Source organism: Hemicordylus capensis, chromosome 1 (genome assembly GCF_027244095.1).
Source record: "Hemicordylus capensis ecotype Gifberg chromosome 1, rHemCap1.1.pri, whole genome shotgun sequence".
Lineage (NCBI taxonomy): Eukaryota > Metazoa > Chordata > Lepidosauria > Squamata > Cordylidae > Hemicordylus > Hemicordylus capensis.
In genome coordinates, this window is record NC_069657.1 from 107,936,586 (window position 1) to 107,962,857 (window position 26,272).

General features: G+C 40.8%; 1 long non-coding RNA gene across 1 annotated transcript in view; it reads left to right on the top strand.

Moving 5' to 3' along the window:
- LOC128340371 (uncharacterized) overlaps positions 1–20,374 on the top strand; it is a 45,807-nt gene extending 25,433 nt beyond the window's left edge. The window contains exons 2-3 of the long non-coding RNA XR_008313654.1: positions 18,849–19,102; positions 20,013–20,374. This is a non-coding gene — a long non-coding RNA (uncharacterized LOC128340371). The remainder of the gene's footprint in view (positions 1–18,848; positions 19,103–20,012) is intronic.
- Positions 20,375–26,272: the final 5,898 nt, after the last annotated feature.

The window sequence follows — 26,272 nt, forward strand, 5'->3', positions numbered from 1 at the left end:
GTAGGGTGTGCTTGTTCTACCCAGCTGGGGTTTTGCAAACAATTATGCTCACTGCCTCATACCATGTTTCTCACTCACACTCAACCAAAAACAGTACTCCTACCCAGTTTACTACATCTACCTCATTCAGAAGCTGGGGACAGAATTGGTTAGGGTGTGCTTGTCCTACCCATTTCACTGCATCTCTTTGTAGTGTGAGCACAGACATGCTTCAGGCCTACATCTTAGAGATGCTTCAGGCCTACCCTCTTTTCATTTCATCTTTGACATTTTATACTCAGTGCTAAATAGATGAGCCCCGAACAGCTGCAAAAGCTGCATTCATGTATACCTCTTTAAATTACTCAGAAGCAGCAGGTCACTGTGTTTGTTTGTTTGTTTGTTTGTTTGTTTGTTTGTTGTTTGGCCAGCTGGCACCACAGAACATTTTAAAGTGACACATACCTTCAGTTGCCCTACCAGGAAAGTGCTAATAACTGACAAGTGAAGACCATAGTTAACACATCAATAGAATGAAGTTTCTCTGTCCTGTCTGCTTTAATATAGTAGACCTCTTTGGATGACTCTTGGTAGATACAGATCACTAATTAACCACACATTCTGGCACTCCTTGCTGTTTGGCAAAAATCTATAGGTGACCAAGCTACCTTGGGATGAGAACACTTATTTCAGGGTAATTTGGATTTCTGTAGGCACTTACTGATGCAAGAAAAGACAGGAACTACATGATTACATATTAAGTTCACAACCAAACAGGGAGAAGCAGAAGGGAAGGCATGCTCCTACCTGCCTCCTCCCACATGACAGGAGCCTTCTCTGATCTCTGCCACCCATGTGCCCACACGAGCATCATGATGGTGAGCTCCAGAACTCAGATGGGAAGGGGAGCACTTGCATTTGGTCCTCCAAGATTCCATAATACACTGTGCAAGCTGCCCTCAGCTTGTGTGTTTTTGAGTATGTTTTTGTGTCTTTTTAAAAGTTGTTGTACACCGCCCAGAGCCTCTGTATGGGGTGGTTTATAAATGTAATAAATAAATAATAAAATAACAGCAGCTCTGCTCTGCCTGGCTCCTCTCTCTCCCTGATTCTATGAAAAACATGGCTGCCAGCTATCCAGGAGCAGTGCTGGCAGCCACACAAACAACCAGAGAGTGAGGTAGGAGGCACACTCTTGTGATCCTACCTCACTTTAAACCTGAGTAGCTGATCAGGGCTACCCAGGTGAAGAGCAGTGGAATCAGGAGCATTTCCAGAGCCCTTGACAACTAGCCCTACCTGGATAGGACAGGGATAGCCCAGGTAGGGCTGGTCGTGAGTATAGGCTCATTATAATGCAGAACCTTCTCTCACATGTATGGTTCTCCATTGGGCAGATTAGACAATACTCCCTCACCCCAAACTGTCCCATATAATTAAAAGGGGGAATGTGGTGGCAGTGTGCTTGTCCTGGCATCTTTCTCAGATGTCTTGACATCTTACCAGTGTGTGCTTTTATCACATGGAGGGGGCTGGCTCAAATACTTGGAAAAACATCAACTAAACTGGCACCATCTTCGCACAGGAAAAATTAATAGGTACATCAGAAGTATGAGATGACCTAAGATTTATTTAACACACAATATCATCTCCCAGTGACTGTAATATGTGGAATTAGAAGGCAAGCCAAAGACATATTGCCTCTGAAGCTGGTGATACAGCTTACCTCTAGGGTTTTTCTTGTTCTTCAGATTTTCCATGATGATAATGAGGATGACTTCCATCTTGATGCTTTCATATGTATCAAGTTAGTTGTAACAGAAGCAGTTGCATATGATGGTTTTGGTGTTCTTCAACAAAGTGCTGATAAAATAACAGTTAAATTCACTCAACCAGAAACTATTCTTACCCTTTAATTATTGCCTTTGTTCCACAGACCCAACAAAAAATGGTGTCATATAGGAACATCACCAGTCACCTTTTTCACATGTATAAATCCTGCTGTTTATCCCCCATATGCTCCCTCCAAGGAGTGGATAAAATAACACAGAGCAAAATGGGAACATGGAAATATAGCACAGGTCTACTGTACTAGTGTGTACTTCTGGAAAGTTTCCACTAAAAAGAACTTTAAAAAATGACAAGCATAGCCGAAAAACAGATCTCTGCAGGGATCATTTTGTATTAAACCTAGACATTTGCTGAAACATCTAAATTGAACAATGAGTGGGTGGGGGAAAAGACAAAATATTTTCATTGCTGAAATCTCTTTACAGAGCCAATAATTATCTCTAGGATGCTGCCACCTACAGATAGGAATTACGAGAGCCTGTTGTGTGCATGCTGTGCCCCCTGCTGGGGAAGAAACATGGGAGTCAAAAAATACTTTTTTTCTTTTGCTATCACACTGCTTGCTTGGTAGAAAGACACTGCAGTAGGATTCATGTGGGGGAGCATTTCACACCCGAACCAAGATCCTGTCAGAATTATATTAAGTGAGCAATTAATTTCTCACACAGGGCTAACAAATTAAAGGATAGGGCAAAGCATGAAATGTTTAAAGTGCTCATCTCCTTTTAAGGAATCAGCAGGTGCTTTAAGCTCTAAGGCACCACCTCAGTTCCAAGCTCCTTTTGCGTGCACAGGGAAGAGAATTCTTATTTGCAGACACTGGCTCAGGACATCCCGTAGCTCAGGACAGCCAACTTCAAAACAAGCAGGCAATGTAAACTGTTGGCTCTAATTCCATTCTTACCTCCCACCAATTTTTGTTACAAGTATAAGATTTGTGGCAATGGCCAACATCCAAACTAACAAAATGTGTGTGAAGCGATGTTATGTGCACTCTATGAGAGAGGGTGCTTTTCATCTTCCTCCCCTTCCATCTCTAGCCAACTGTGATTCCTGAAAGTATGTCCCATACAGTTGCATATATTTTTCAGGAGTCATAGCAGACTTCAAGGGGAAGGAAAGACTGATTAAAATAGCCACACCCCCATAGTACCAATACAGCATTAGCATCACTAGCACTTCGTTAGTCTGGATGTTGACCAATGTCTTTTCACTCTTGGATCAGATCCTTAAATGCTTGATATTTATCTAAGACCAAATAAGCACAATTGGAATGACTTTCTTTTAATGTATTGGGAAATCATGGATCTTGGAGCAATAAGCTAGGATACAGTGTACAATCTTGTACACCTCTGCTAAATCTCCATTGTCCATTCTGAATCATGCTGGTCAAAATTAAGGCAAGGGAATGGAGATGAAAGGGGATTCCGGCTTGCAATGAGGAAGCAGTGCCCTTCATTTCTCTGGGTTTGGTACAAACTTTTAACACTGATTTCCACTCCTCCCATGTCCTTTGGCTGTTTTAAAAAATGGATAAGAAAGGCTGTGTCTGATTGATTGGTGTCGTTTAGCGTCTTTAGGTATGCTTCTTTAAGCGATTTACATTTTTTCCTGCCTGATTTGTATTTATAACCAGACATTTGTAAAAATCATGCGTGATATGAATGACAAATACCTTTTAGGAACTGTTTCTTGTTCCTGGGATTTAGTGTCAGTTCTTCTATGCGCTCTGGAGACGAGAGTCAGGCTTCATTTACTCACATATGTTGGGGCACCTGTTAATCTGTTCAGCAGTGCTGACTCTCAATGTCCTTGATTACTATGGTTTTGGTCATTCTCCTCTGCTGCAAATCAGCTGTCTCACTTCATTGTAGGGGTGTGTGAAAGCGGTTAAATTTGAACCATCTTTGACTTGAACTGGGCTGGTTCAAGCAGTTCAAACTCAAACTGGACTGGCCTCAAAAAAGTTGGCCGGTCCAAGTTTGAACCGGACTGGGCCTGGTCTGATATGGACTGGTTCAATCCAGTTTGAAGAGCTCTGCTTGTAATGAGGAATCCAATGAGGATTCCCCTTTTCAAGCAAAGGGGAATCATAAGAACATAAGAACAGCTCTGCTGGATCAGGCCCAAGGCCCATGTAGTCCAGAATCTTGTTTCACACAGTGGCCCACCAGATGCCACTGGGAAGCCCACAGGTAGGAGCTGAGGGCAATCCCTCTCTCCTGCTGTTACTCCCTGTAGCTGGTAGGGGAGTAAATGAAGAGGGCACCTCATTGGCTTTGGCAGCAGTGTGGCAGTGGCTCCTCTAAACCCCACTGGTACTCTGTCTCCAGGTGGGCAGTGGCCTGGTTCCAGCCTCCATGCATGCAGTCTGGTTCCAGCCTAGTTCCAACCTCCACACACCAACATGTGTATTCTAAGACAGGCATCCAGACTTGTAGCTCCCTGCTCAGAAAATTACCTATTCTTCACAGTGCATTGGAAAGAAACAGTGATTTGCATGTTCCAAGAATAACATTGCAAACAGTTCGGAGCCACCAGCCCTGTTGCCGGCTCCTAAGGAAGTGCTGGTGATATCGCTCAAGAGCGCAAATGCTTACAGTGGTATGCTCACACTTTGAAAGTACTACCTACATTGGAAATAATGTAAGCAGTGCTTCCAATTTTAAGGATGCTACTTTAAGTATTTGTGCTCCTGCACAGGACCACCACCACTTCTTTAGGAGTCTGCAGCCATGTGTTATTTTGCGGATCATGTGGGCCAGTCTTCTTAAAGGCAAGTGACAAGTTTTTCATCCAACTTAGCAGTTAATTTATCTCCTCTTCTTCCCTCCTACAAACATTTCTTCAAAGCCCTAAAATTTCTGGCAAAGGTTATTAAAGAGAAGAAATACAATCTAAACAAATTCAAAGTTCTTACATGGAAATAAGGCATAATGGATTAGAGTACACAGAAGAGCTATTTAAAGTACAAAGAAACACTAACAGTCATCTAACCAGCCCCCCACCCAAATCTAATAACCTCAATTTAATAGGCAAATTAAAATATGTATAACATTTGATATGTACCAATCGTCAGAAGGGAGAGACCTCAGGAGTAGTGATGTGCATGGAACCAGTGCCCTTCTAGCTGATGGTGGGGGTGGATAGCTTTAAGGATGGGGGAGAGTTCACCTACACTCCCCCACTGTGCTTCCCCCTCCAGTGCTCTGTGTAAAAATAGTCCAGTGGGGCGGCAGCATACCTCCTTGCCACCCCGTTGATCCTCTGACCAGAAGTGGCTGGAAGTGCCTGGAGCGCATGCACACGTTGCAGATGGATGGGCACATATTGCACACATGCACACGCATGTTGTGCATGTGTATGCATGCATGCAACATGCGTACACATGCCAGGCACTTCCGGCCACTTCCAGCCGTGGGATCAACGGGGCAGCAAGGAGGTATGCTGCCACCCCGATGGACTATTTTTACACAGAGCACCGGTGGGGGAAGCATGGCGAGGGGGGTAAGTGTACCCTCCCCCATCCTTAAAGCTATCCACCCCACCTTCGAACCGGCAGAACCGCTGGTCTATCAAACTGGTTCAGAGGCCCATAAAAGGGCCTCCGAAATGGTTCGTGCACATCCCTACACAGGAGTCTGGTTATCTGGACTATCTGATTCTCTTATGGCACCTTCTATTCAGTGAGCAGCAAGGTAGCCAAGGATTTTTCATTGGCTAAAGCTGAAACATCTATTGCTTCCCATTGGTAATACATCTAAAATAAAGTAATGTTTTCACTTCATCAAACTAGTGAGCCGAATGAAAAAGAGATGATGACTCAGAGTTGTTACTTCTTGACCCAGACTATCTAAAATGTATCCTTGAAGGTTAAGCCTTCTCCTTGACATACCTAGGGCTAAAATGACACCTGCCTCCAGGCTCCAGTGTATCTTACAAGAACCTACCACTCCAGCTCATCTCTATCTATCTATCTATCTATCTATCTATCTATCTATCTATCTATCTATGCAGAGGTGGAGGTGGAGACAAAAGTAACAATGTAGCCTCATGTTTTCCTTTATTATAATAGGCTTGCAGTCCCCAGGCTTCAGCCTTGTATTGAATTCACATTTCAAACAGATACTAAGTGAAATGTGGGAACAAAGATTATATTTCTTTATTATTTTATTATTATTATTTCTTGTTTACACAGTTAGACAGATGTTCTTGAACTGGTTTGTTTTATCGAGACATCGAGTCCTTCCCAAGGACCTGGGATGGCTGAATTTTATCATCAATGCTGTTGCTGTTATTATTATAGATATCATCACAGTATATAGGCTGCTCCCAATAACGCTGCTTTTTGTATTTGGCTTATGGTGATTTCTGTGGCCCCTATGGTGTTGAGGTGCAATTCAAGGTGTTTTGGAATTGCACCTAGGGCTCCAATTACTACTGGGATTATTTTGGTCTTCTTCTGTCACAGCCTTTCAATTTCAATTTGTAGATCTTTGTATTTTGCTATTTTTTTCTATTACTTTTTCTTTTATTCTGTAATAATAATAATAATAATAATACAATAATAAGAAAAAGGTGCCGTTCCAAGTAATTATAGACCGATAACCTGCCTGCCAAATTATTAACTGGAATAATAGCAGATGAAGTGATGCAACACTTATTAACTAATAAGCAGCTTCCAGTTGAACAGAAAGGAAATTGCCTAAACACCAGAAGCACAAAAGACCAGCTGCTGATTGACAAAATGATTTTAGAAAATGGCAAGAGAAGAAAAACAAATCTAAGTGTTGCATGGATTGACTACAAGAAAGCCTTCAATTCATCGCCTCACACATGGATACTAAACTGTTTAGAAACAACTGGTGTCAGCAAAAACATTCAGATATTTATAAAAAAAGCAATGAGCATGTGGAGTACACAGTTAACAATCAATGGCGAGACACTTGGACAGATTAGCATTAGAAGAGGCATTTTCCAAGGGGACTCACTATCCCCTCTGTTGTTTGTAATCTCCATGACCCCACTTTCACAAATACTAAACACAACAGTCCTCGGATACCAAACATCTAAAACATCAAGTCAAATCAACCATCTGCTGTACATGGATGATCTGAAGTTGTATGGAAAGTCCCAGTCAGAAATCGAATCACTGCTAAACACTGTCCGTATATTCAGTAGCGATATAACAATGGAGTTTGGACTAGACAAGTGTGCTGCATTAATAATGAACAGAGGAAAAATAAGAAAAACAGAAGGAACAGATCTGCCCAATGGAAGCAAGATCAAGAACCTGGAAGAGAAAGAACATTACAAATACCTGGGCATTCTCCAGGCTGATAACATTGCACACACTGAAGTTTAAAGAAAAATTGGAAGTGCATACATCAGGAGAGTTAGAAAAATCCTCAAGTCCAAACTCAATGGTGGGAACACCATACAAGCCATAAATACCTGGGCTATACCTGTTATCAGATACACTGCAGGAATAATAGACTGGACCCAGGCAGAGCCAGAGACGGTAGATCGTAAGACCAGGAAAATCATGACCATCAATCATGCTTTGCACCCCGCAGTGATGTTGATAGGCTATACCTCCCTCGCAGCTCAGGTGGAAGAGGAATGCTGCAAGTCCATCAAACAGTAGAGGAGGAGAAAAGAGGCCTTGAAGAATATATCAAGAAGATGCATTTCAAATGGTAAATAACGTGGAACTATTCAACACCAATGAAACAAAGCAGGCCTACAAGAAAGAACAAGTCAAGAACCGAGCAGGAAAATGGAAAACTCAGCCACTGCATGGTCAATATTTGCACATTATAAGTGGAAAATCACACATCACCAAGACCTGGCAATGGCTTAAGAATGGCAACTTGAAGAAAGAAACAGAGGGTTTAATACTGGCTGCGCAAGAACAGGCACTAACAAATGCAATAAGAGCAAAAGTCAAAAAATCAACCACAAATAGCAAGTGCCGCCTTTGTAAAGAAGCAGATGAAACAGTGGACCACCTAAGCAGCTGTTGTAAAAAGATTGCACAGACTGACTACAAACAAAGGCATGACAAAGTAGAAGGGATGATACACTGGAACATCTGCAAAAAATACAAGCTACCTGTAGCCAAAGATTGGTGGGACCATAAAATTGAAAAAGTTGTTGAAAATGAAGATGTAAAAATATTATGGGACTTGCGACTACAAACAGACAAACATCTGCCACACAATATACCAGATATAACCGTAGTCGAGAAGAAAGAAAAACAAGTTACAATAATCAACATAGCAATACCTGGGGATAGCAAAATAGAAGAAAAAGAAATAGAAAAAATCACCAAATACAAAGATCTACAAATTGAAATTGAAAGGCTATGGCAGAAAAAGACCAAAATAATCCCAGTGGTAATTGGCGCCCTGGGTGCAGTTCCAAAAGACCTTGAAGAGCACCTCAACACCATAGGGGCCACAGAAATCACCATCAGCCAATTACAAAAACCAGCTTTACTGGGAACAGCCTATATTCTGCGACGATACCTATAACAACAGCAACAACATTGACAATAACATTCTGGCATCCCAGGTCCTTGGGAAGGACTCGATGTCTGGATAAAACAAACCAGTCAATAACACCTGTGTAAAATAAAATGACTGTGTAAAATAAAATAAAATAAAATAAAATAAAATAAAATAATAATAATAATAATAATAATTATTATTATTATTATTATTCCTTTGAGTCTTTGGACTAGTTTTGACTGACCAATGGAGATCCTCCCTGCAGCTGCTTTCTGGCAACATTGTATTTTGCCCTGCAATTGGCTGGATGCAGTGTCAGTTGTAAGATGACCTAGCCTGCCTTCAGACATAACACAAAACCAGACAAAAATGTGGTCCGTTTGAGTTTGTGGTCATCCAAATGCATGAAGCCGCAGTTTTGTCTCCCAACTGTGGCTCCATTTTCATCTCCAAACCTGAATTTGAACCTTCAGTTTGTAGTGAGTTTTGCCCCCAAAACATCAGGTTCCAAAGGGCCATTGTTTTGTCCAAATTCTCCCACTGCCGTAACCTGGGTTTTGTGCTCTAGCTTCTCCTGAAACCATAGAGAGGGTGGCTCAGAACAGCCCAGAAATGGGTCAGCTCTATGCCGGCTGTGTTTCTTTCTGGCTGCCTCTTGGAGCTAGTGTCCCACCTTGTGCTGTCTCTTCACTCCTCCTGCTGGTGCTTGGCAACAGAAATGCCATGTCCCAAGAATTCATTCATTTAAAGGGAAAGAAAGAACCACATTGGAGAAAGCCCACGTTTCCCTGCTTCTTATGCACCCTGCTTGTCAATCCACACAAAAAGGATGGGATGACAGCACGGGCACAGCAAGAGAGGTCTCCAGCAATTCAGGACTGCAGTGAATTGTGCACAAACACATGAAACCTTGGCAACCCCAGAAATTGAACTACCAGGTTGTTTCCTACAAAGGGCACACATGCCAGGCCATTGGGGGAGTGATACCATGGCACTTATCAGAAATACCAATCTGCCAACCCTGTGCACAATGGGGTTCCCATCAATGTTACATCTGGAACACACCTGTGGAAACTCCGGCTGTGGCAAATCTCCTGTGTTTCAGTCAATTAAAGAGACAACATGTAGCCCCACAGATCTGGTTTCTGTCTCTGTCTATTGGACTGGATTTCTTGAGCAACCTGCAATGCACACTTTGACGCCTGGCCCAGCATGAAGGACTTTTGCCTAGAATGAACATAGAAAATGTTTTGACAGCTTCCATCTGAGGAAGGAGAAGGGGCACATGCACAAGGAACCCTTTCATTAGCAAGACACCTGGTGTAGTGCAACTCCTCAAAAAGGTACGCTTTCAAAGGTGATGCATGTGTTGTCTGGTTGGGCAGCAGGGCATTGATATACAATGAGGCAGGTTTCACGATCCGTGAGACCCTACAGGCTGGTACAAAACATTCGTATTAAGTTCATGTGTGAACTCAAATGTAGCCCATGAACTTCTGGTGGAAATTACTAGCTTTTTGGCCACTGTGCTACACTGTTCCAGCACCTTTAGGAAAGGACATTTAGGGAAATGGTTTTGATAACTTTTGAGCTGAGAATTTGTCTGCATTTCTCATTCAGAAATTCCATATGTTATTTGGCTTAGCAACAAGACACTAAAAGCCTTCCTTTCTTTGGGAGATTTCCTTTTCAATTTAACAAAATTGTATTAAACAACGCCGGGTGTTTACAATTGATTTTTCCACCCACCAGGAACAATAGTGAAACACCAAAATCAATTCCAGCCTCTGTAAACACCTACTTACTCTTGTCTGATTGTTTTATAGTGTCACATTACTGGAGGGGAGGGGAGGCCACTTTATCTTCCCCCCTTTCCCCTTGGTATTAATGAAGACAGCAAATGAAAATGGTGATTGTGGTCCTGCCCAACTCCACAATTAAGACAGGTTTTTCAGCAACAAAATATTATGCTCGACAGAATCTGTATAGCTCAGAACTATTTTTTACTTAGTACATCACAGCCCTTGGGCCTTGTCTCTGCTTAGTACGACTGGAGATAGCTCCAGTAAAAGAAGTTATGGCACTATAAGGCTAATGAAAATGATGTCAGAATTAAAATTAGTGATGGGTAGCGACACTCCAGTCCACTCCATAAATAATACAGGGTAAATGACTTATTTTGTCATATGTCTGCAGGACATTTGAAAAATCATCCAAACTACAAATTGTGTCCAAAGTGGATTGGGCCCTTAAGCTCGGGTGCCCAGTAATAACATTATTGCCATGCTACAGGACGTAAAGGCCTCTGACCTGTTCACAGCGGTCCATAGGGTTCCTCTTCATTCCCATTCCCCATGTTTACAAACTTACAGCACTAAGTGGCAGTTGGGAGGGCTTTGGGGCAATGTTGTAGATAGCACTTAGGTTCTGGATACTGTCATACATTCTCATCACAGTGTCCAGAGATTCGGAGAACAATGGGAACACTATCCCTGGACATTGCTTCAAGCAAGACACCCAAAGGCCTGCCTGCTGTGGCTCCTGATTTCCCTCTTTGCCATCTCCCTTACCTTGGTGTATTTGGGAAAGAGGAGGGAGAATCAATGAGGAGAGCACTCAGTGAAAACTTCAGGCTGAAAGAGTTAAGGTCCTGACTCCAGAGGGATGTGGGTTCAATCTGAAAAGGATTCCTGTGGACGAGTAGATTGCAAAAATCTGTTGTCTGATTCTTCCAGTGTTGTAGTTCACCATCACTAATTAAAATGTCAGTGGAAGTTTCTCATATTTATTCATATCACATTGACTCATATTCAAGCTGACCAGGATACCATGATTGGTGTAGAGTCTTTTGGGGGGCGGTGTCCAGTAGGGATGTGCAAAAAATTTCGGGCACAGAACGATCTGTGCCTGAAACGAACAATTTCGGGTGATTCAGGGCCGAACCGAATCACCCCTGATGTCCCCCGATATTTTTCGGGCACGAGCCGAATCACCCGAATTTCGGACCTGAAATATTCGGGTGATTCGGTTCATGGTTGATTTTTGGCGATTTTTTGAAGTTTTAGTGACTTTGGGGCAGTTCAGGGGCATAGCATAAGATCTGGGCAAAAGGAGTGGGGTGGGGTGGTAGTGCCTAATGGGTGCAGGCTACCACCCCAATTTCAGGGGGATTGGGCAAAGGGCTGATTTTTGGTAAATTTCTGAAATTTTCATGTCTTTGGGGCAGATTGGGGCAGAAAGAGGGGCCTGGGGCAGAATAGTGGGGTGGGGTGGTAGTGCCTAATGGGTGGAGGCTACCACCCCAATTTCAGGGGGTTTGGACAAAGGGGTGATTTTTTTGAGAATTTTTGAAGTTTTAGTGACTTTGGGGCAGTTTGGGGGCAGAAAGTGGATCTGCCCAAAAGAGTGGGGTGGGGTGGTAGTGCCTAATGGGTGGAGGCTACCACCCCAATTTCAGGGGGATTGGGCAGAGGGGTGAATTTTGGTGAATTTATTTTTATGAGGTTTGTCTTCATAAGGTGAAGTGTGCTAAATTGATTACTTCCTCATATTATTCATAGTAATAGAGAGTGTGAAAAAGTGAAAGTGGGGTCATGAGAGTTGTCTAATTGAAAAAAAATCTCATTTGCTATGATACAATGAGAATTCACACCTCAGAAGTTTTCCCCCGAATTGCACACCCATACTACAGAGGATATATGTCTCTCAGCTACTCAACTATGTTGAGACTAGTATAAATCATCATCCTTCGGGTGATAGCTTTTAGGATAATACTTTAAAGCTTGATTCAGCTACTATAATATTCCGTTTGGGATGCACCAATGAGAAACTTTGAGTCTAAGGAGTTTCAACAACAACAATATTACCCTGTTTCCCTCGCTCCAGCCACCCTTTTCTGCATCATACTGGGACCTTCTCTGGAATAGGAGTAACCACAGCATTACTGAGAATGTGCATACATTTTGCCCAACCCCATGCCCTCAAAATCCCAATGGGAAAGCTAGCATTTATTACATCTTATTGCCATTTGGTCAGAAAAGGTTTCTACTAGATACAGTAGGATTATGTCAACATTTGCTTCATAATTGCCAAATGTAACAAATGAATGCTTAGGATATGGAGTTTCATAAATGAAAAGAGGACAAATAGAAGCAAAAATTAACTGTTTTTTGCTGTGCTTTTATTTGAGAATTTTGTAAGATTGTTTATTGGTGGTTCATGACTCCTCTTCACTGGAGGCTATGTTATCCATTTTCTGTTTTCTCCCTATATCTTCTGTTTTCTTTCTCTGTTGTTTGGCTATAGAACCTCCATGATCTGAGGTCAGATAAAGCTCTGCAAAAGGCATTTTGACCCCAAATGGATTCATGGACATGGACATTCTATTTCTTTTAGCCAAACAAACAAGCAGAATATGAGTTGTGTACTCTTCTGCATATTTCATTGCTGTTATACCATCTTACTCTTCATTTAATGAGTTACTGACCAGCTACAATAGCATCATTGCCTGTATCCTGATTAATGCCAGCACATTAAAAAACAAAACCCTTCATCAACAAAGTGGACGTTAAGCCCATCCTGTGAGAACAGCCAAAATGACATCTGCTTGGATATTAATATAGCATGGTCAGAATCAATCAGAAAACAGAAACAGGACACTTGCATACTTATAAGTATGTCCACTTATGTTTTAGGATTACATAATTATGCATCCTGTCTCTGTTTTCTAATTGTATGTAATTACATTAGTAAGTGACTAATTATGGAAGGATCTAAACACTGTGAACAATATAAAGTTCACCTATGCTATTAAAAAGTAGTGCTTGTACTATCTTTTGAAGAAGCTCTAAGAGCCAGTCAAGAAATTCCCCAGAGCTTTGGAAGAAGGAAGGCTTCTGGATGAGTCACCATCTGCACTGAATATGGAATCTTTGCAAACTTCCTCAATAAATTAGTTTAATTTGTTTAGCAGTACAAATTGTTCGTGTGAGTTAATTACCACTCTCCATCATCATCACCAGCAGCAGCAGCAGCATCCCCACATCTACATAGATAATACTAATCAGAAACGAAATAAAATTTTCCAGATCAATATGTTCAACCTTGGAAATAGTAATGTTCAGTCTGCAGGCTGAGCATGTTTGATGCTCAGATCCAACCCCACTAGCATCAGGTGGTTCAGGTCATTAATTAGATGACAAATGAAGCTGAAATTTGATATTTTGATGATGATTTGAAGTTATTTTGAAGATCATCATTATAGAGTATGTAGGTTAGTATGTTCAGTGTTTTGCAGCAAAAGATAGAACTAGAAAAATGCCAGAAATCTGCATTTTCACTCACAGCAATGGAGTGGTTATTGAAAGTGTTGGAAATCACACAAATGGACAAATTTGTAGACTTTGTTCATCAACTTAATAATCACTATTGTCAGATTTCTTTTGTAAATGACATCCATTTGCTGGTAACCAATACAATGTTACCTAAAGATTGGATCCATTTGTTTTTATGTTAGAAATGTCCTTTTAAAAACCATTATTTTAAAAAGGATATGCAACGCCAACCACAGATGGAATCCAGAAATGGGAGGAAGGGATGGGCAAAGGCAGCAAATTCCTCAATTGTGTGGAGACCTATTATTATTATTGGGGGGTGGGGTGGAAGTCATCAAAAAGTACTATAACTTCTTACCCATACGCATGGAAAGCTTCAGAAAAAGAGCAATGGTTCAAAGGAAGACCAAAGCTGTTGTATGACACACACAGTTCCCCCTGTCTTCGAGCATTAGTAACACATATCTGCTGTTCCATGCATTTTATTTTAGTTTTTGTCAAACTCTATTTAATTTAGAAACTAGGTGGATTCTAAAACTAGCATTCCTACCATGGATGATGATAAGTATCCATAATAGGTCTCTGTACTTTCATGGTGGTTTTTTTTTTTTTTTTAAAGTCTAGATGATATGTGCATTGGGTGCTCAATACCTGTTAAAGCATGCAGTGAACACTGATGTTATACATAGCATCTTTTCTGCTCTTAGAATGTCACCTGTTTAGCTCAGAAAATGAGAAAAATAAAAAGGCAACATTAATTATCAACCATTGTTGGAATGGAGCTGTTCGGACCTCTACTGTATGAAAACAGATCAGTACAAATCTGGAAACCAAATTGATCATTCTATGTGAATAAAAAAGGATGACTTTTATTTTTTATTATATTTAACACATTTGTATACCGTATTTGTATACATTTAATGACATTAGGCCCTTAAAATGTACTGCTATTTTTATATGAGACATTAATTAATTAAGACTTATGGTTGGTTGGTTTTAAATAGCCCTCCTCTACGCCCACTGTGAAAGCACCACCTACTTTTGTTTTATTAATGTGTACAATTAGGGCAGGCAGCCTTTGATAATCATGGCAAGACACATCTGTTTTCAAGATGCACCTGTTTTCTCAGGCTTTTAACTGAAAATTTTAAACTATTCAATGTGTTTTTATCTTGTGAGATTGTTTTTATTTGTCCTGTGAATTTTAACTGTTTTAATAATGTTTTTACATTTGTTGTGTTTTTAAACTTTGTACACTGCCTATAGGTGCACATACCAGGCTGTATAGAAACATGATAAACAATAATAAAGTCTCTGAGAGAGAGATTAATCATGATGCATTCTGATAACTCAGTATTTTCTGTTGCATCAGTTGTATGACTGCTAACGTATTGAAGGTAAACCTTTATTTCTCCTTTAATACATTGGGTTTCTTTAAAAAGAAAATTATGCACCTAGGAAAGTTTGCCCAGATAAGCCAGATGCCATGCTGAAGAAAAAGATTTGCACAAGAATTTGAGAGAAAATTCAGGAGTTCTGTAGAAATTAAACAGAATTTTCTCCCCCTCTCATATTCTTCCCGTGAGAGAATAAGATTGGGGGGAAATATTCTCTCCAAGTCAGTTGTGAACAGAACTTGGAGCAAAACTACAAAACATTGCAGATCCATTATTGGATCTCTTGTCTCTTTCAATTCATTTTTAAAGCAGCCCTGAATTGGATCAGGGCCCTGAATTGCATCAGGACTATTCTAAGAACATAAGAACAGCCCTGCTGGATCAGACCCAATGCCTATCTAGTCCAGAATCTTGTTCCACATAGTGGCCCACCAGATGCCTCTAGGAAGCCCATTCTGTTTGGGGTGTGTTGGTTAATCCTTTCCCTTTGTGCTTTTCCCAGTCTAAATACTGCCCCCTAGTCTGGTCTGTGCCCAATTAGTGAAAATATATATGTACCCTTATTTTTTTTTCTTATTGGGACAAATAGAGGGCCAGTTTGGCCAGGAAAATGTGACAGTGGGGAAGGCCTAACCCCCTTCCCAGGGCTGTAGTTCTGTTCTTTTACAATCTGTAAAAAAACAGAGCTTGGAGCAAAACTACATCTTTTACAACCCGTAAATGATGCCTGTGAATACCAGTTGCAGAGGAGAAACAGCAGGAGAGAGGGCATGACAGGGGTCACTTCAGGTTAACTCTTTCGGGGATGGGTGGCTGGTTATTACACAACCTCTTTCTCACAGGGGCATAGCAAGTCCCATGGTGGCCTGTGTTTCCACCATCATCTCGTCACTCACTTGTATGTGAGGCAAGTCACCCCCTGCCTTTCCTTGCTGCCACCTGCCTCTTTCTTCCTCCTCCTCCTCTCACTTCAGTCTCCTCCCTCCTCTCCCCATGGTCATTAAGCTGCCTGCTATTGCAGGCATGTGAGATTTCCTTTCTCACACCAGGGGGGAAAACGTCACCCCCCCCCTTGGCTGCTCTAAGAGTTGGAACTCCCGGCAGGCTCTCAGAGTGACTAGTGAAAAGATGTGAGGTTTTCTCTGACCAAAAAAGAGGAAACTGGGGGTGGGGGTGGGGTGATGCAGCACCAACAAATCAAGACTGAATAAAGAGTGAAAAAAATTCCAGAGTTACTGATTAATTTTCATTGATTTATTAAATATTGCCTACTACATTTTGAGCATGAGATGCTCTTTTTCAGAGGCAACTTAATAACATTAACTAAAGTATCTTTTGCTTACTTGTCTCTTTCTCCAAAGAGACAAGTAAGCAAAAGATACTTTGATTGATGTTATTTACTCAAGTTGCCTCTGAAAAACTGCATCTCATGCTTGAAACCTGGTGGGCCACTGTGTGAAACAGGATGCTGAACTAGATGGGCCTTGGGCCTGATCCCGGTAGGGCTGTTCTTATGTTCTTATGAAACATGTCAGGCAATATTTAATAAATCAGTTAATGAAAATTCACCAAAACCTTTGGAATTAGGTTTCCTCTGGTGCCAGCAAGGAAATCTCCTGCCTTTTGCCTTCATTCACTGCCACCGCCAGTGAGACAGCCAGTGAGGGGATGGGAGGTTTCTTCACTTGCACAAGAGGCCACGTGTAGGAGGCAGTGGCAGCTACAGGTGTGGCAGCCATGTTCACAAGATGTGTGAGCACCAGTGGCCATGCCTCTGCCTATGGTTATTGTAAAGAGACATTAAAAGGGGCTGTAGTCCAGTGAATGATCTCCAATGTCTCATCTAATTTGGCTTACAGAAACATAATCCCTCTTCTCATGAACACTTCACACATGGAGAGGGAGTAGGATCACATACAAGGACACTCATACACATGCATATAACAGTACACATGTAGGCCCTACATGTGATCAGGCATTTTGTTCAGTCAGGGTTCCTAGTCATGTGGGAGGGCATACATATATAGTAGGGGATTAGGATCATGTGGAAAGAGATTTCAGGAGTTAGTAGGCAGAACGAGTGGGGTTAAGTGTTAGAAAGGAAAAAGAATTGCCTTATGAGTTAGGATCTTGAGAGATGGAGAGTGGGGTGGGCACTGGAGAAAGCAGGGAGGAGAGGAGATACTTCCACAGTCCATTGATCAATTATTGTGTGCAGTGATCTTACAAATTCCAAAAACTCAATTTGGAAGAATGGGACAAGGCACTTGCACTGATGCTGCTCTGTAACAAGAGCAATGTAAATTGGAACTGCTTACCTTTAGGGGTGCAGAAGACAGAAGTTCAGTTGGAAGAAAAATTCAGATACATTCCTATCACAGACCAAATGTTTACCTGACTCTCTGAATGGCTCTACTTGCCTATAATGGATATTGAATTGGTATAGTCTCATGCAAGCTATTTCAGACACATATACACACTGCAGTTTTATGCCTGCTGTTTTAGACCAGAAACTTCTAGCACTCTAGCTTTTTATATACAGCTTCATGTTTCAAGCACTCTTCGATACAGTAAAATAAAAAAAACCCTGAAATGTTGAATATGCCAAAAAGTTCTCGAATAATATGCCATGTTACCTAAAGCTACTGATGTTTCAGCAACTCTTCATTGCTGATGAAATAATGCTGAAATATCTTCTTGCCTTTTTCATGTGTAGAACTTTGGTTTAATAGCTGTTTAGGCCTTCAATACTCACACTGTAAATAAAACAATTAACTTGTATTTGCTCCTAAAGCCTTAAAAGCCCAGTCTTTCGGACATCACATAAATTCTCTGCCATGGAATACAGTTATTATTCATTGATTTTATTGACTTAAAATGATTAAGCCAGGAATGACCAACAAAGGTTTTCCTAACCACTTCTAATTATAACATGGCTTTGTTCCAGACTGACTCAGGGTGAGTTATATGTGGTTTGCTTTTATGAAAGCATCCTTTATTTGCCTGTCAAGTTTAACTGGGCTTTGTAAGGAAGAACCAATATCAGCATGGATGCCATGCCAGTCATTTTAGAATGTTCGTTTGAGAGGTTCTCTCTCTGCCCGACCTTTTTGCACAATATATTCATGCATGCCTTCATGTATAGACAGAAAACAGCTTTAGTAACACAAACCAACTTTTAGAAAAGGGGAGATTCTTTTTCACCAGCTCTGCTGATGGGTTAACATATGCTCTAATCCACAACCAAAAAGACCTATGCTGCCATCGTGTGGCACAAGAAGCAAAACAGTAAAGATTTGTGTTGTGATGCTGTTGTGATGCTGTTCTGAAAACTGGAGAAAGTTTCATCCAGAAAATTCATACTGTGTTTAAGAAACTCTCTCTCTCTCTCTCTCTCTCTCTCTCTCTCTCTCTCTCTCTCTCACACACACACACACACACACACACACACACACACACACACTTGATTTCATGGAGAAATTACTGAGATTCAAGGAAATGGCAATATGAATTTGAGGAAATATTGGAGAAATTTGACAGTGCTATGGGTAAAATCCAGTGGGCCTGAGCTGAAGCCACTTGGAACACACAAACAAAAAAACCTATCAGCATCAGAGTAAAAAACTTGGAGAAGAGCTGGGCACAAATTAAAATGTGATTCATTTATTTTTCTCTTATAGAGGTTAAAGGTTAGAGAGTCTGACTGGCAAAGCTACACACTCTACCCACAGACTCTACAGATATTCTAAGGTTGCTGTTGTTGTTTCTCCTTTCAGAAGAAACAAGGCTGCCATTTACACTGGGGAATTCTGAGTTTTAAGCACAACTCGTCATCTACAATAAATCTGGACGTGAACCTACTCTGCGGAGAAATTAGCAGAGTGAGCTACTTATTCCAGGCAACCCCAAAGCTACCCCAATAAGACCTAGAGTTACTATATGGATGAAAAAAGTGCTGAGGATCCCTCTTGCGGAATACCAGTGAAGGCGCCTAGACAAAACTCCCCGCAAAGCTGCTAATCAGTTGCCAGTAAGTTCTTTGCCATTGCCCCACATGGAGATGAACATTGCCACTGGCAGAAGCATAAATCACTTGTATGGTATCTTTTGAGGACATTATCATGCATTTTTATCCATGTACAGTTTTTGTGTTTGTATATTATATATTTTAAATCAGATTTGTTTTCATATTTTTAGCTTAATACTTCTAACTGTCATTTTTATTGTATGTTTTTTAACTTTTGTAAACTGCCTTGGGATTGTTTTTAATGAAAGGTGGTATATAAATTTTGAAATCAATCAATCAATCAATAGCAAATGGTGTATAGTCTACTACTATTTGTGAGAATCTCAGAATCGAGGAGTGCTACAGGAGGGAAGCATTGGCAAATCACTATCTTTCAGTGTCTTTCTCACTCATATATAACCATTGGACCAATGGCAGCTTGTTTTAAAAGTAAAAATCTCCAAAACAAAGAGCACAAACAGAAAAGTATACACACCTTCAATATGCTGTGAAAAATAGAAGAATGTGGGAAGGGGTGGTAGATCAGTGGGACACAGATTAATTAACTGCTCTATATAAAGCCAAGCTAAGAACACTCTATAAAGTGTTCTTTACTCTGTTTTTAGTAAAATACCATTAAACAACTCTTATTTTTATCAACATGCTGGTAAAAATAGAAGAATTTGAGGTGTGGTGCTGTTGTGAATACTGGAGTGGGAAAGCAGTGACACAAGAATGAACAGACCACATATGGTTGCCGTGTTTTATTTTTTCTAAACATCCTTTGTCTTCCCACTCTGGCATTATGATTAGAGTTTCTGAGTCTCAAGGAGTCCAATCAGATTCTTAAACACTGTGGCAGCGTCTGAGTTCACAACTGGAGACTTTATGTTGTCTGTTTCTCCCCTTCTTCATTTCTCTCCCCCTGCTTCAGGAGAATCCAAACCAAGCTGATGTCTCTTTCTCTTCTCCCCTTCCTTCATGCTGGCAGTACCAGGGGGAGTTGAAACTGAAGATGAAGAATGAAGAAGACCACTGCTCCCGTGGCCCATTGCACTTGGTTTTTGCAGATGCCAAGCAGACCAGGATCTGCCAACTTGTACCCCTAACTTGTACCCCTAACTGCCCTGAGCCATTTTTGGAAAGGTGGTATATAAATCAAATAAATAAATACAATAAAATAATAACTTGTATCCCTGCTAACTGAGCAAAGAGACGCCTTTTAAAGTCATAATTATATTTAGCAGTGGGGGAGCAACTGTCCCTATCCAACCCCAGTACACCCACCCTCCAGTGGCTGTTGCTGGTATCTGCCTTTATTATTAATTTATTATTATTATTATTAATGATTATTAATGATCATTATAAGATTGTGAGCCCTTTAGGGACAGGAGACCAGTTTTCCCTCTAAGGCATGTGCATGTATTCATAAGAGTTTTTTTTAATTTCCGCTCAGTTAATTTTAGATCCTGCTCAGGCTGAATCAGGAAGGTCCCACTCTGAATGCCTATGTGCACAAACTGCCTTGATACCGTCACCAAGAACAAAACTCATTCTGCACACAGGTGGAAAAAAAAATAGAGAAAACACTGCAGGGGACCATCTTATTTATGTATTATTTATTTTTCTATGTAAACCACTTTGAGAACTTTGGTTGGACAACAGTATATAAATAATCATCGTCGTCGTCATCGTAGTAGTTGTAGTAGTAGTAGTAGTAGTAGTAGTAGTAGAAGTAGTAGTAGTAGGGCCCTGCTGGTAGCACATTAGCATTCACCCTCAAACGGATGGACATCCAAAGGTAAAAATGATATATATGAGTACATATAGCATTATTTAGAACAAGGCTGCTCAACTTGCCATCCTACATATGTTAGCCCACAATTCCCACAATCCCTGGCTATTGACCACCAGTGGCTGGGAAATATGAGAGTTATAGACAGGAGGGCCGAAGTTGAGCAGCACTGCTTTAGAACATATATGTAGGAAAGGGATATTTCCCAAAAGGACTAAGTCACTCTTTTTATCCAGCCTGCAACTGTTCAGGAGAGTCTGCTACAGAAATGGCTAAACACTGGAGGAGGCAGGCTATTCACAAACATCCCATGGGTCAGCTTCCTGAAGGGACCCCAAACAGAGATGACTGAAGACAGAACTGCCCAAGCAAAAGATGTCTTCTTTAGGTGTGTGTCACTGCATTGTATTTCCTTGAACTTCAACAGAAGTGCAATAAAAGCTAAATGAATGAGATTATTTCAGTTTGATAGAGAGTGAAGTCTGCGAAGTGACAGGTTAGTTACTGAAACAACAACGTATGAAAACTTGTGATCAATCCTCTGGGAAACTGAAAACATTAAATTTAGATGTTGAACAGCAGAGTCAATTCCTAACAATAAGTGAAATCAATTGAAACAACATCTTCTTCTGTAACTCACAACTTTCATTGTGGCCTCCCAGAACAATTACTGTTTTGTCACTATGGGGATTACGATGCGGCTATTTCAGATCGCTACGTGTGTAAATGAACCTGAGCGGGTGTGCTGTTCCCAGAGAAAGCAATGTCGTTCATCTTCTTGACAGTATTAACAAGAAAAAAAAAACTTGTAAATGTTCAGGAAGTACTTTCAATTTTATTTCTTTAAAGTCTTTATTAAGACAAAGGATATCAACTGGGAGCCTGTAGCAGCTGAAGTCTGGAGAAGGTGCATCTAAGAAAAATAATTTTAAAGAAGAACTTGATTTATTTTGGTAATTTATTGTTCATTTAGTTTTATTTCCATCCCAAACTATTGCTTTGGCCTGGGGCAGATAAAAGGCCTTCAAATACAATGCAATACAATAAAAAAGATAGATATAATCTTATCTACCTACCTACCTATGTACACACAAACACCATACCTTTTTAACTTCTGGTCATTGAAAGAAAGTAGAAATAAAAGCACTGTAAGCTTATGTGTATCATGCTACAAAGTGGTCACACAATGAGCCATTTGTGTGCAGTATCTCATCAGATTTGTTGCTTTTCACATTGCCCCCACCCTGCTGGCCTGAGATGGTGTGAAGGAAAATGTCTACAGGGTGAATTAGCAAGGCCATTTTTAAAAAACAAAATTTACAAGGCCAACTTTTACAGAAGAGCATACTACTTTCCATGAAGGACTGGAGGATGCACCCCTCTCTTGGAAAATACATCTGAGAATAGGTTAGTCTGCTTCTTCCTCTTATACCCTTTATCTAAATTCTCTGAGAACTGGTCTAGATGTAAACTATTCTCACATAATCATTGCAAGTCTCCCTCTGTCAACAATTCATTGTACATGTTGGAGCCATCACATATTGATGGCAGGAGTGATGAATCTCATTATGTGATGGCCCTGTTTCAGATGGGGCTGGTTGCAATTAGGAGTTGGAATACTCTCTGGGGTGGTGGGGCATGTGCATGGCCATGCCTATATTATTACAAGGGGCTGGCTGGATAAGGGTGGAGGGACAAATTTTGCAGCTTTTCTGAATGGAAAAATAATTATGGAAGTTTGGAGAGCTCTGCTCTGAGAACCTGCTTTTTGAACACCAAACATTTCTTCAGACCCATACTTCCACAAAATTGGTGATACATCTACCGAAAACCCTCTCTTGTTCCCAGGTGTGTGTGTTTTGTTTTTAATTGTACTGATATACAAAAATACAAACAGATAACAAAGAACATGCACAGATTTATTAAAAATGCTATGTTAATATTTTAAAAATCAATATTTTTGCTTAATAAAAGGACACTATTCAACTGTGATTTGTTTTTCTTTGTGCTGTCTTCTATCCCTTAATTTTGCAATGTTACTTACTGTAATGTTGGGTACAAAGGCTGCAGCAGGTACACTACTAAAAGTTGTTTATCGCTGCCTACAGTGTTTACGATGATGCAGCATTTACAGTAGAATTCAGGATCAAGCTGCAGTAAAATTTTAAGCGTTCAACACAAATGAAAAAATAATGCATGATGTCCCCCTCTAACTGCGGTGTTTACGCTTATGTGGCATTTACACCGATGCAGCATTTCTGCTGGGTTTCTGTAATTTTTCAGCCTTTTTCCCCTTGTGGTGTTTATGCTGATTCAACATTTCTATACTGTTTATTCAGCTTTATCATTTCAATATTGTTACAAAGAGTGGCTTTGGAATTCTCCATTTGTTGTTTTGACATGAGTGGGGGAGGGGGGTGCATCTGGAAGGTGCTGGAAACTACAGTTCCCAGGGACCAATACAACAAGGCACATGTTGTATATTGCACCATCAAAACAGTGGTTCGTCTTCTGGCAACTTCTAGGCTAGATTGCGGCAATGCACTCTATGTGGGGCTGCTTTTGTATGTAGTCTGGAAATTGCTGTTGGTTCAGAACGTGGCAGCCAGATTGGTCTCTGGGTCATCTAGGAGAGACCATATTACTCCTGTGTTGAAGGAATTGCACTGGCTGCCGATATGTTTCCAGGCAAAATACAAGGTACTGGTCATTACCTATAAAGCCCTAAACAGCTTAGGCCCTGGGTATTTAAGAGAACGTCTTCTTCGCCACGAGCCCCACCGCTTGCTAAGATCATCTGCAGAGGTTTGCTGCGGCTGCTGCAAACTTGTCTGGCAGCTATTCAGGAACAGGCCGTCTCCGTTGCAGCCCCTGGACTTTGGAATGCGCTCTCTGTTGAAATAAGAGCCTCCCCATCTCTGGCAACTTTTTAAAAAGCATTGAAGAAACATTTATTCACCCAGGCTTTTAATTAGATTTATAGTTTTAAATAATTTTAATACTTGGTTTTCAAGGTTTTAATCTTTTAAATGATTTCAATTGTTAATTGATTTAATGTTTTAAATGGTTTTAATTGTAAACCACCCAGAGACGCAAGTTTTGGGCAGTATAGAAATATTTTAAACAAACAAACAAACAAACAAATAAATAACATGCATGCACCAACATTCTGAGTCAAGAGAGAATTCTTAGAAACAGACAAGGCTTGTTCTGAACATTTGCTAAAAATCTGGTAAGTTTTAAGCTGCTCTGCATTGGAGAAAATGGCTGCCATATTGCTCAGTGAGTCATCCATTCAAGAGGGATGGAAGAGGTTCTTCCATGCCAGCCATGCTTGCAACTTCCAAAGGTGGGAGCTGCTCCATGTCTCTGGAGTTGTGCATCACTGGTGCTGTGCTGCCATGCCATTGGGAACAATGGCAGTAGCAGTGCAGCAGCAATGACACACAGCTTCAGAGATACAGAGCAGCCTCTGCATTTACAAGCTGTGTGGATGCTCTGTTCAGTCATGCAGAAGCTACACACACTGCTCTTAGCTCCATGAGGCACTGCATGTTGCTTGCATACAGGTACCGCAGCCTATACGTTAATGTATTTAAAAAACCTTCTTGCTCACACCTGGTGAATCACTTAACTAAAGATTGATTGAGAAACTTTGAAACAATAACCAAAGGTTACCCAAATTAACAAATTATTTTAAAGAGGTAGCATTAGCAAGTCCATGACCGGACAGCTGAGCTCAGTAACCTAAAGTTCCCAAAAGAGTTCCTCAGGTGTCCAAAGGTTGATCAGCCACAGATGACCTTGCCAGATCTTGTCAGATCCAAAGTAGAAAGGACTGTGCTCTCACTTTCATGCTTATCTACTAGATCTGGGACTTCTGTTGTTCAGAATCTGTGTCAGCCTGGTCTGAAAAATGGGTTGTGGTTCTATTAGGAACACAGCCTGAGCTCATCATGCAAGCAGATCAGTAGTTTCTTCTCCCAGAATCAAAGCAGTAGATCTCCGCTCTCTTAGAAAACTAGGACAGAACCCTAGTTTTCTATTGCAACAGAACTGAGCCTTAAAGGCTTAGAACTGAGCCTTTTTAGCTTGGCTTTTAAGTATATCTAGTTTTAGTTTTAATTTTAATCTGCTTTAAATGTTTTTTTTAAAAAATGTAATTGTTTTATCGTGTGTTTTTGATTTTTATATAAACTGCCCTGAGCCCCTGTAGGGTGGTATATAAATTGAATGAATGACTGCACTCTTAATTTTAGCTCTTTCTTTAATCCCATAGTACGTATACAGGACTCAGCATTAGCCACCCCATCCACAAGCCAGTATTCTCTGCCTCTGTTTTCCTTATGCATCTGCCCGCAGAGTTTTGACTCAGCTACCCAGCTCTATCAGTTAGGGAAACTCACACACGTCACATAAAATAACCACCCAAACCATGGAACAAAGTCATATAATATTAATTCGCACTATTCATTCTCATTTGTGTTTTTAGAGAGCAATGAAACTTTGCTCTGCAATCAAAAAAAATGCACAAATCAATTTTTTCATTTCAATTTGCACCCAAATCAAAACACCTCCACTTTGTTTTGGGTCCAAATCTGAATCCCCCGAATCACCCCAAATTGGATTTGTACCCAATTTTTCAAATCTGAATCGATTCAGATTTTTAAAAAGAGTCCTGGGGCCAAAAAAGTGGGGTGGTGGTAGTGCCCAATGGGTGGAAGCTACCACCCAAATTTCAAAGAAATTGGGCAAAGAGGTGATATTTAAAGAATTTTTGAAGTTTACGCTTCTTTAAGATTTTTCCCATGGGGAATAATGGGGATTCCAGCAACATTATAGCTCCACATGGGGGGCACTGGGGTGGCCCAGAGCAGGGTGTGATGGGTGGTAGGGCCCAATGGATGCAAGGAAGCTACCACTCATATTTCAAAGGAATTGGGCAAAGGACTGATTTTTAAATGATTTTTGAAGTTTACACATCTTTAGGATTTTCCCCATAGGGAATAATGGTGATTCCAGCAGCCTTAATTATAACTCCCTGGGAGGGGGGCTGTCACCAGGGTGGCCCAGGGTCGGTTGTGGTGGGTGGTAGTGTCCAATGGGTGCAAGGAAGCTACCAGCCAGATTCCAAATAAACTGGGCAAAGGGTTGATTTTTAAAGAATTTTTGAAGTTGGCATGTCTTTGGGGCAGATTTGGGGCAGAAATGGGGTTTGGGGGGCAGAAGAGTGGGTTGGGCAGTAGTGCCCCAATAGGTCCCTGCTACTATCCATATTTCAAAGGAATTGGGCCAAGGGGTGATTTTTAAAGAATTTGTGACGTTTGTACGTCTTTAAGCTTTTCCCCCAAAGGGAATAATGGGAGTTTCAGCAGCCCCATAACTCCACTTGGGGGGCA